The 9,867-nt window shown below is 39.6% G+C and overlaps 1 long non-coding RNA gene across 1 annotated transcript; it reads left to right on the forward strand.

Moving 5' to 3' along the window:
- The first annotated feature begins 2,333 nt into the window (after nucleotides 1-2,333).
- LOC120437504 lies at nucleotides 2,334-9,628 on the forward strand. Its single transcript, XR_005611185.1, has 4 exons — nucleotides 2,334-2,432; nucleotides 4,585-4,671; nucleotides 5,738-5,824; nucleotides 9,365-9,628. It is a non-coding gene; the product is annotated as an uncharacterized LOC120437504 (long non-coding RNA).
- The last annotated feature ends 239 nt before the right edge of the window (nucleotides 9,629-9,867 follow it).

Below are 9,867 nucleotides of genomic sequence, written 5' to 3' on the forward strand. Positions count from 1 at the left end.
AAGGAAAGGGCAGCGAGAAACAGAACTGAAAATACTCTAAACTAGGAAAACTAAAATTTAAACAATAAAACCTGAACACAAGTGAGGGTAACTTGCAGGGAGAACAACACGGGGAGAACTCGTGTTGGATGGAGGGAGACACACAGACAAACCAGCAACGCACACGAGAAAACACAGGGCTTAAATACACACAGGGCAAACAACGAATGGGAAACAGGAGTGAGGCACGGCTGGGAGTAATTGGACCTAACGAGACAAGGGGAGGTGAAACTAGAAACACTGACGAGAGACACAGACCTACAAAATAAAACAGGAACTCACATGCAAAGACACAGACTAAGAAACACGGACTTGGTACAGGAATACACAGGCAGAAATGACTAAACGCTAAACTGAGGAAGAACAGAACCAAAAGCCAAATAAATACAAAACCAGAACCAAAATACATCACAATAATAGAAAACATAAAATGCTGGGTCAAAAGACCCAGGATCATGACAGTGTGGGCCAATCAGCAACTGCTTTTATTTTCACTGGGTCTGTACTTGTCTTTCCTCCCTTTAAAAGATATTCAAAAAACAGATAAGGCATGCAACTTCAATGTTTGCGCTTTCAAATAAAGCCTGTTTTCCAGGAGGGATTAGAGGACATTTCTCACATTGTAGTGGTGTTGTTCTGGGACTTTGGAAAAGATCAGAATGTCTTCAAGATATAAGAAAATGCATTTAGTAACACCTCTATGCTTTTCTCAGACTACCTAATGTGAGGGTTATGTCACTCCAAAACAAGTTGTGACAAAGATCCGACACACATAGACAGTGCAGGGTGAGTGTCCATTTGTTTTCAATAACACATAACACTAAATCCCACTGTCATGATGCTGCGACATTTCAGTCGCAGTCTCCTCCGGTCCCAACTGGATACTGAAATAGAGAGCGCATGATCACAGAATCAGTCCCAGTTGTTCTATCAGCCTCCTGGCTTTGCTCCACAAATCCACTGCATCACCCATCCTCTGCAGCAGAGCCACAGATCACACCCCCATCAGATAACCCCAACTTTCTATTGGTCTTAGGACATAGGCGTGATGTGATGGCTGCTGTTTTGTCCACCTGGGGGACCAATCGCTTTCTGTCTGCACACCCAACATCACCCACTCGCCACCTCCCCGAGGTGGCGAGTGGGTGATGTTGACTATAACATATGGAAATTCATTCTTACCTTGGCTTAGACCTTCCTTCCAGTTTTCTTTAATCATGTCTAACATTGTTCGTTAGAGGCTTTTTGCTGAACAGTAACTCGAAGATCCTGTGGAGGTCTGGAGCACCTCTAGCACCACAAACAACAGAGGGTCTAACCAGCAATCCCAATTGCTTTCATCCTCATGAATGAACTTACAAGTCATAGACTATAAAGTCTTATTCTGTTGTTCCACTAACCCGTCACTCTGAGGCTCATAGATTCTGGTTCATGAAAGATTTGCCCTGGTCAGTCAGTATCTCTCTTGGGATGCCAACTTGGGAGACCTGAAACTGCACTGCCAGCACACTCTTTGGAGAAATGGTGCAGGTAGAGTGGTGTCACATGACTGCTCCAGTGGGAAATCTCCATTGGAGGGAATTGCTGGAGGTGGTGGAGCCTCCCAATAAGGCCCCGCTGTCTCCTCCTCCCCAGAGTAAGTGTCAGATGACCTTGTATCACGACTGGGTGCACTACAAACACACTACCAGTATAAAACTAACATTTTACTGGTGGAATGATCTAATTTAAGTCTGAACTGTACTTTATATATTTATCAATAAACACTTTAAATTTTTGTCCAAAACGTAGGTGCAGTTGTCTGTCTTGAAAAATTGTTGTTGTGTAATTATTGTTGTCCTGTTTTTTGGTGGACTGTCTGTCTGTGGTCTGTGGTTAACAAAGGCTAACAGCTCTGCAATCGTTACACATCCTGTTTCTAATTTTACAAAAGAGCTGCAGGTGTTAAACCACAGAAGTGTTAGTTTTATTTATTTCCCCATATTTATGTGACACCGACCTTTTAAATTCAATTCAATATCTGCATTTATATTTTCAATATATATTTTATAAAGTTAATTGTTTTATAGTTTGTGTGACATCTTGACACTCACCTGATACAAGCGTCCTGGTGATGAACAGTCTTGATTTCTACGTAAAGTTGACTTTATTTTCAATTATTTTATACTCACACAATACTTTTTTTTTTTTTTTTTTTTAAGATTTCTGCAGTAGCAGCAGTTTCAATATCAGTAGCTCTGTTATCCTGCAGTGATCTTTTGTGTATTATCTTTCTCTTCTGTCTGATTGTGTAGTGACTGATCCAGCTGTAGTCTACTCAGCAGTGAAAGAAGAAGCTAGCACTTACAGACAAGTCAACATCAAAGGGAAGAAGAAAAAATCAAAGACAATAGGTACATCCGTTCTTTGTCTGCGTTATGATTCATTTCTACAGTCAGAAACTTTGGTTTGGCTTCAGTTTAATAGCTTTGTTAATCAAGTTAACCATGTAAATTGCATGCTAACATCAAGTCCATCAGAGAAGATATGAAAAGTGGCAGGTTAGCCTTCTTAGACTGTGAGATTTCCACAGTCAAGCTAATGTGTACTGTAAACCTATGCATACCGATCAGTATTTAAGGTTTGACTCTCATCATCCACTGGAGCACAAACTGGGTGTCATCAGGACGCTACAACACAGAGCGAACACCATCCCCACAGACACAGCGGCCAGGGAGGCAGAAGAACAGCACATCAAGAAGGCCCTGAGTAAATGTGGTTATCCCAGCTGGACTTTTGTCAAAGCTGGGAAGGCACCTAAAGAAAGCTCCAGCCGATCCAGGAGAGAAGGACAACCGCTGCCCAGGCGAAAACCTGTAGTGATCCCATATGTGTCAGGAGTATCGGAACAGTTGAGTCGCAGATTTTCTAAACACCCGGTCTCTGTGGCTTTTAAACCCCAAAACACGCTGCGCCAAAAACTGGTCCACCCCAAGGATCGGGTCCCCCGACACAAACAGAATATTATAGTGTACATTGTTTGTTTTAGGAGGATTGCCACAATTTATCCATCGGGGAAACCAAACAACTTCTGGCGAAGTGGATGGGACAACACAAAAGACCTAACTTGTCAGGCCAGGACTCTGCAGTCTATTTACACCTACAGGCCAGTGGACATCATTTCACCAATCCATCTACCTACAGTTAGTTTGTCATGATGTCATTTGCACTTGATAAGTGTGGCTGAATGATTGCCAAGAGGTGGAATGTGATTTGGACTGAAGAGGACCACAAGGTATATTAGCAGACATACAGGATAGCTACAAGTAACTGGTTTACCTGCAGCCCAATGGGAACTATGATGAAGATGCAAGTAGGTCAGCTACAGCCACATTGGTCCAGAAGGTAAGCCAGGTGCTGAGGAGGCAGCTGAATGGTAGGAATAAGATCCAATCCTTCAATACATACATCCTACCATGAGCTGGAATAACAAGCTGTCCACCAGTGGAGACGGAGGTCAATGATGTCAAGACATAAAAAAACTTCTCATAAAACACAGAGGTTTCAACTTGGGGGTGTACTACAGCTGATAGGACCCACATTGCAAGCTGTGCTAAAGTTCAGGGAGATGATGCAGACTGAGACTGTGTGCTTTGAGTTGCCCAATCAAGTGGCTGGTGTAGTATACAAGAAAATGCCGTCTTATGTGGACAAAAACAATAATATGTGGACACATAACCACAAGTGGGAGAGAACAACATGGCTAAGGTCCTGTGAAACTGCAAGTTTAAGACATACATGCGTCTGCTGGCCAACCAACCAGACATAGTGGTGGGTGACACGGAGCAGAAGACCACAGCTGTGATAGATGTGGCAATCCCAGCAGACAGCAAAATCATAGCCAATGACACCTTTTACATGGGAAATCTGTGATTTGTTTAATACTTATTTTACCAGTTTTGACTACACTTGTATTTCACAGCTGCATTCCAATAGCAGCACAGATTAGGCCAGATCTGTCTGCTATCTGAATTTAGTATTTAAACAACTTGTTAACAGAAGAAAATCATTCTTACTATGAGATATCTACAAACTGATCAGACTTAACCAGCTTTAATACAATAAATTATCCTGACTTATTTCTGCATGTAAAACCATAGCAGAAACCTTCTGTTGTTGACATCAATTAACTGTAGTCTGAGTGTGATGAGTCGTCTTACCACAGTCTGTCCTGGTTTAGCACACAATAGTGTTCATGGTGTAAGAATAAGTGCGCTTTGTGCTCTGTGGCGAAACATCTCAATCTATATTAAAAAGGTGGCAGCTTTGTGGTTGTCTACCTTCCATTTAAACAGAAACATCCACTGGACTTTGTGGTCAATGGTTTTTCAGCAGAGGTGGTAAGAAGTGGAACAAAACTCAACACATGCAGCTGTTTATTAAAATTGTCACTTAAGCTCTGTATAAACAAAACTATAAATGTGCTGCCACAGTTGTAGTATAAAAAAATTTAATAGTACTGATATTGTTGTACATGCAATAATTTCTGTGTGTTTTATTCTACAGAGTGTGATCAAGCTGCAGTCTACTCAGCAGTGAGAAAAGAAGACATCAGTCCTGGACAAGAAGTCATCAGACCAAAGAAGAGCAGAGGTACAGCTGCTCTTTGTCTTTAACTTTGGCCAAGTTAGCTGCTCATCCTTGCTGAAAGGTTTATTGTCAAAATGTTTCTCTAGACTTAACTGATGAGTGTATATGAATGCATGTTTTTTTTCTATATATTCAAATGAGAACAATCCATATAATGATGCCATCATGCTACTGATGCTACTGATGCACAATTAATTACAATAACATCAACTAATGTCACTAATGGATCCACTATCTTCTCCGATGTAAACAGTTTAACAACTCATACACTGAGATGAGGAAATACAGTCCTGATCAAAAGTTTAAGACAACTTGAAAAATGGCACAAAAAAAAAAAAAATCTTGGTTTGATCTTAAGGAGGCTCCAAGTAGAGCTTCAACATGCAACAAAAAGAAATGGGAGTGAGGCAAAACATTTTTTTGATCATACAATTCATTAAAAACAACGCTTAAACTGAAATGTGCTGTTTAACTGCTGATCACTGCAGGCTAACTCCAAGGCAGTTGAACAAGTCATCATCAAGTTTAGAATATAGAAAGGTAATAAGTCACTGTCATTACTATAGGCCTTAATCCCCGAAGTCAGTTCATTGCCAAGAGTAGATATGGATAAAGATTCAGGAGTGGAGTAACAATCAGCCACTTACTCTGAATGAATGACATCAAGCTGCACACCAGAGACATCAACTCACCAATCCATCTCTCTACAATTAGTTTTTTCATAATGTCAGTTGCTCTTACCACAGTGTGTCCTGGTTTAGCAAAAAATAGTGTTCATGCTGTAAGAAAAAGTGTGCTTTGTGCTCTGTGGTGAACCATCTCAATCTATATTAAAAAGATGGCAGCTTTGTGGTTGTCTACCTTCCATTTTAACTAAAACACCCACCGGACTTTGTGGTCAATTGTTTTTCAGCAAAGGTGGTATGAAGTGGAACAAAACTCAACACACACAGCTGTTTATTGAAGTTATCACTTAAGCTCTTCATAAAAAAAACTATAAATGTGCTGCAACAGTTGTAGTATAAATATAACAGTACATGCAATAATTTCTGTGTGTTTTATTCTACAGCGTGTGATCAAGCTGCAGTCTACTCAGCAGTGAGAAAAGAAGACATCAGTTCTGGACTAGTAGCCTCCAGACCAAAGAAGAGCAGAGGTGCAGTTGCTCTTTTTCTTTAACTCTGGACACAGCCAAGCTAGCTGCTCATCCTGTTTCTAATACTTATGCTACATTAAACTAATCTCGACTCAAGTTTAGATCTTCTCATCTTTTGAAGAAATAAAACTTTTTTCTGCAACATTAAACCATTTTGTTTAATCTATTAGTATACCAGCAAAAATATTCTAAGGCCAATTCTAAATTTGGCTCAAGAAATATCCTGTATGTGGAAACAGAACTGCAAGCTGTCAGGTTTCACCAATAAGAAGCTGCAAATCAAATCAAATCAAATCCAATCTACAAAGAACAAACACAGAGATCATATGCTGAAGAAAAATATTTTTAACTGTGTATAACAGAAAGCAGATCTTAACTTTAAAACGGGATATGTTGGATCTATTATGTCCATATGTAGCCGTTACTCAAAAAAAAAATGTATTCACATTACTCTTTAGTTTTCTTAAAATGAATGCAGTACAGTACTAAGTTAATACCTGGAGTAAGTAATGTGTTAGTTGTTAGATTACTTTAGTGTTTCAATATAACTGGGTTGGACACACACAGTCATAAATCCATTTCCTAAAATGGACACACACACTTTTTTTTGTTTTTTTGCGTTTTCATATGAACGCAAAACTGACAACTAATGCAAATTTAAAAAAACAGCCAGACAGAGAGTTCAAAGTGAAAAGTTGAAGAGGAGGCCACAATCCTGCAAGCCTGACAGCTCATCATGGCTTTTGATACCTGATGAAGATCAAGCTGTGGCTGCTGGGTTGGACACAGCAGAGAGACAGAGAGAGATCGAGAGAGAAGCAGGAAGCATTAAATACTTTAATAAAATTTAATTCAGTTTTTGAGGTAATTATTACAGGTCTACTGGTTCCTGGTTTGAGGTGAATTTCATGTATCCTGTTTGAAGCACTGCAAGTGTTGGCAATATGTAAGTTATGTGACTTGTATCTGAGCCGTTTACCAGAAAAAGTCTTAAAAATAGTACAATGACGTTGGTTGATGTAATGTGAATGGAATCCAGAAAGCCGTCCCGAAAGGTTTATTGTGAAAATCTTCTCTAGATTTAACTGATGAGTGGATGGGTTGGATTTTTTTCTATATATTCAAATAAGAACAAACCACATAATGGTGCCATCATGCTACTGAAAGGATTCAATTAATTACAATAACGTCAACTAATGTCATTAATGCATCCACTATATTTACTGGAGTAAACAATGTAGGGCTCAGGTTTAACAGAGTAATACATTGAGATAGGAAATACAGTCCTGATCAAAAATTTAAGACCGCTTGAAAAGTGGTAAAAAAAACCCCAATAATTTGCATGGTTGGATCTTAACAACATACCAATAAGAGCTTCAACATGCAAAAAAAAGAAATGTGACTGAGACAAAACAATTTTTTGAGCATCCAATTTATTGAAACTACTCTTAAAGTGAAACAGGCTGTTTTAACTGGTCAAAGGTTTAGGACTACAAATCTGTGCAAAAATGTGGATTCATTGTCATTTTCTGTCAGGTAGTCACACTGTCATGATGTTCTGATGGCAAAGGCAAAAAAACCCTTTCCCTTTTTGAACGTGGCCGGGTTGTTGAATTGCATAAGAGGGTCTCTCACAGCGCGACATCACTGCTAAGGTGGGATGCAATAAGCTGGAAGAAAGTTTTTTATTCTTATATGTAACCTTGATGATACTGATGGTTACGTTACTGGCATGACCAGCACATCCCACCTGAGATGTTTTCTATGTGCCACAGTGGAGGGGGCGCCATGATGGCCTAGGGTGCTTTCTCCTTCAGTGGAACAATGGAGATTCAGGAGGTGCGAGGCGTCAAACGGCTGCTGGATAACTCCAGATGTTGGAGAGAGCATCCCTCATGACTGAGGGCCCTCGTTTGTGTGGTAACAACTGGGTTTTTCAACAGAACAACGCTACAGTACACAATGCCGCAGGACAAGGGACTTCTTCCAGAATAATAACATCCCTCCTTTGGACCATCCTCCATGTTCCCCTGATCTAAATCCAATTGAGAACCTTTGGTGATCGATGGCAAGGGAAGTTTACAAAAATGGACAACAGTTCCAGACAGTAGACGCCCTTCGTGTGGCCGTCTTCACCACTTGGAGAAATGTTCCCACTCACCTCATGGAAATCAGAATCAGAAGACTTTATTTATCCCCAAGGGGCAATTAACAAACAACCGAGCAGCATAGCGTTGAAGAGAAGGACAATAAGAACAGGAAATAGGAGTGAAATAATAAATACACAGAATATAGAGTATATACAGTGTTAAAATTTCACAGTTTTAAAATTAAAGTGACTGAAAGGTTGTCAGGAGTTTTCCTGTTTTGCAACTCAGGTCAGAATAAAACGCTCAGACAGGTTTAACGTGTACACGGGTGAGACTCAGGGAGACTCGCCTCCGTAACAAAAAGAAGCAGTCTTTTATTAAAAGCACATACAGGAAGAGATACAGGAAGAGATAAAATAGACCCGTGCTGCGTGCAGGTTTCCTGTGGAGTACAGAGTGTATGTAACTTCCCCATTCAGGAGTCTGCACAAAATGTGACTTCCCTATTTAAGCTTAATACTGAAAGAGCAAACATAAACATAAAGAGCAAAAGATAAAGTAATAAAATAAAATAATACTAAAAATCCCAAAATCCTGAAATCTTTTGACATTCCCACCTGTTGTTTGATCTTTCCTTCTATATATGTACATAGCAACCACTAACAGTGCATCACTCTATGGCTACTTATTTTTAGCCAAGACATCATAAAATAGTGGGTTTCGTGAGTATGTTATATCCAAGTGTCTATCTCTATCTGTCTATCTATCCTGAAATCTTTTGACAAAGGTGAATAAATAACTGTGACTAAAAGTGAATAAAGTGTCGGTAGTATAAGAAGAGTGTAGTTTATGTTTATGGGTGTGGGAAATGGTCTTATCGGCTGGAGTTAAAAAGCAGAGTGGCTTTGGGGACAAAGGTGGCTCTCCTCCTCTCAGTGCTGCAGGAAATGCAGCAGATGCTTGCATCAAGCATGCCACAACAAATTTTTGATGTGATCAACAATATCTGTGGAGCTACTCATTACTGAGTTCATGTTTGGAACTTTGATTTCTGCTTTAGTGGGTTTATGGGGTTTTTTGGAGGTGTGGTCCTAAACTTTTGATCAGGACTGTATCTGTTTACATTGGATGGTAATAAGTTAAAGGTTAAACAAAGTCTTCTTAACTTACAAGTTCATTTTTCTCATTCTGGAATAAAGGAGGTAAAAGGCCTTCCAGACCAATGGGCTGGATTTATATAGACTCCTGGGTGTGTTCAACTGATTGACAAGGAACAGAAAAAGATGTATACTAGTGTAGTGACATTGGGAAAATTTGGGAACTGGAGATTTTAACAAGTCTGAACTGGGACTGTGTGTAATGCAGAGAGGTGGAGACTGAAGGTCCTGATTGAATTACAAAGCTTGTAATCATGTTTCCTGTTGTTTGAACTGTGTGTGTTTATGTTCAGACTTTAAACCAGAGCCAGACGTCGTCTACTCTTCACTGAAGTAGTCCACCAGTCCAACCACTGACATCCAGCTGCTGGTCTCTAACTGGTCCATCCCAGCACCTCAGACCAGAGGACATCCACATGATACAAAGATTTTTTATGTTGTTTTTTGTTTATTTGCTTGCTTTTTTTATTGTTGAGACACATGATTCAAAAAACAGATCTTATTTTAAGTGGAGTGTTATATACACAATTAAAATCCACCTTGATAATGTAAACATATAAACTATATTAATGTGTTTGATGACCACAGTAACAGTGCTGTTGTTCTAATGGCAGTTGTCTGGTTTCTCTGTCAGATTAATAAACCTTTGTTCTCATTTCTTTTCTTCATGTGGTTCTGTGGGTTTCATTGAGCTGTGAGGTGGACAATTTGACTTCTTCGACTTTGGTTGTAGCTAACTGATAAACGCCTGTGGTTTCACTGGAGAAAACAAAGAATAAGCATTAAACTGGAACAA

Source organism: Oreochromis aureus, linkage group 3 (assembly GCF_013358895.1).
Source record: "Oreochromis aureus strain Israel breed Guangdong linkage group 3, ZZ_aureus, whole genome shotgun sequence".
In the NCBI taxonomy this organism is placed as follows: domain Eukaryota; kingdom Metazoa; phylum Chordata; class Actinopteri; order Cichliformes; family Cichlidae; genus Oreochromis; species Oreochromis aureus.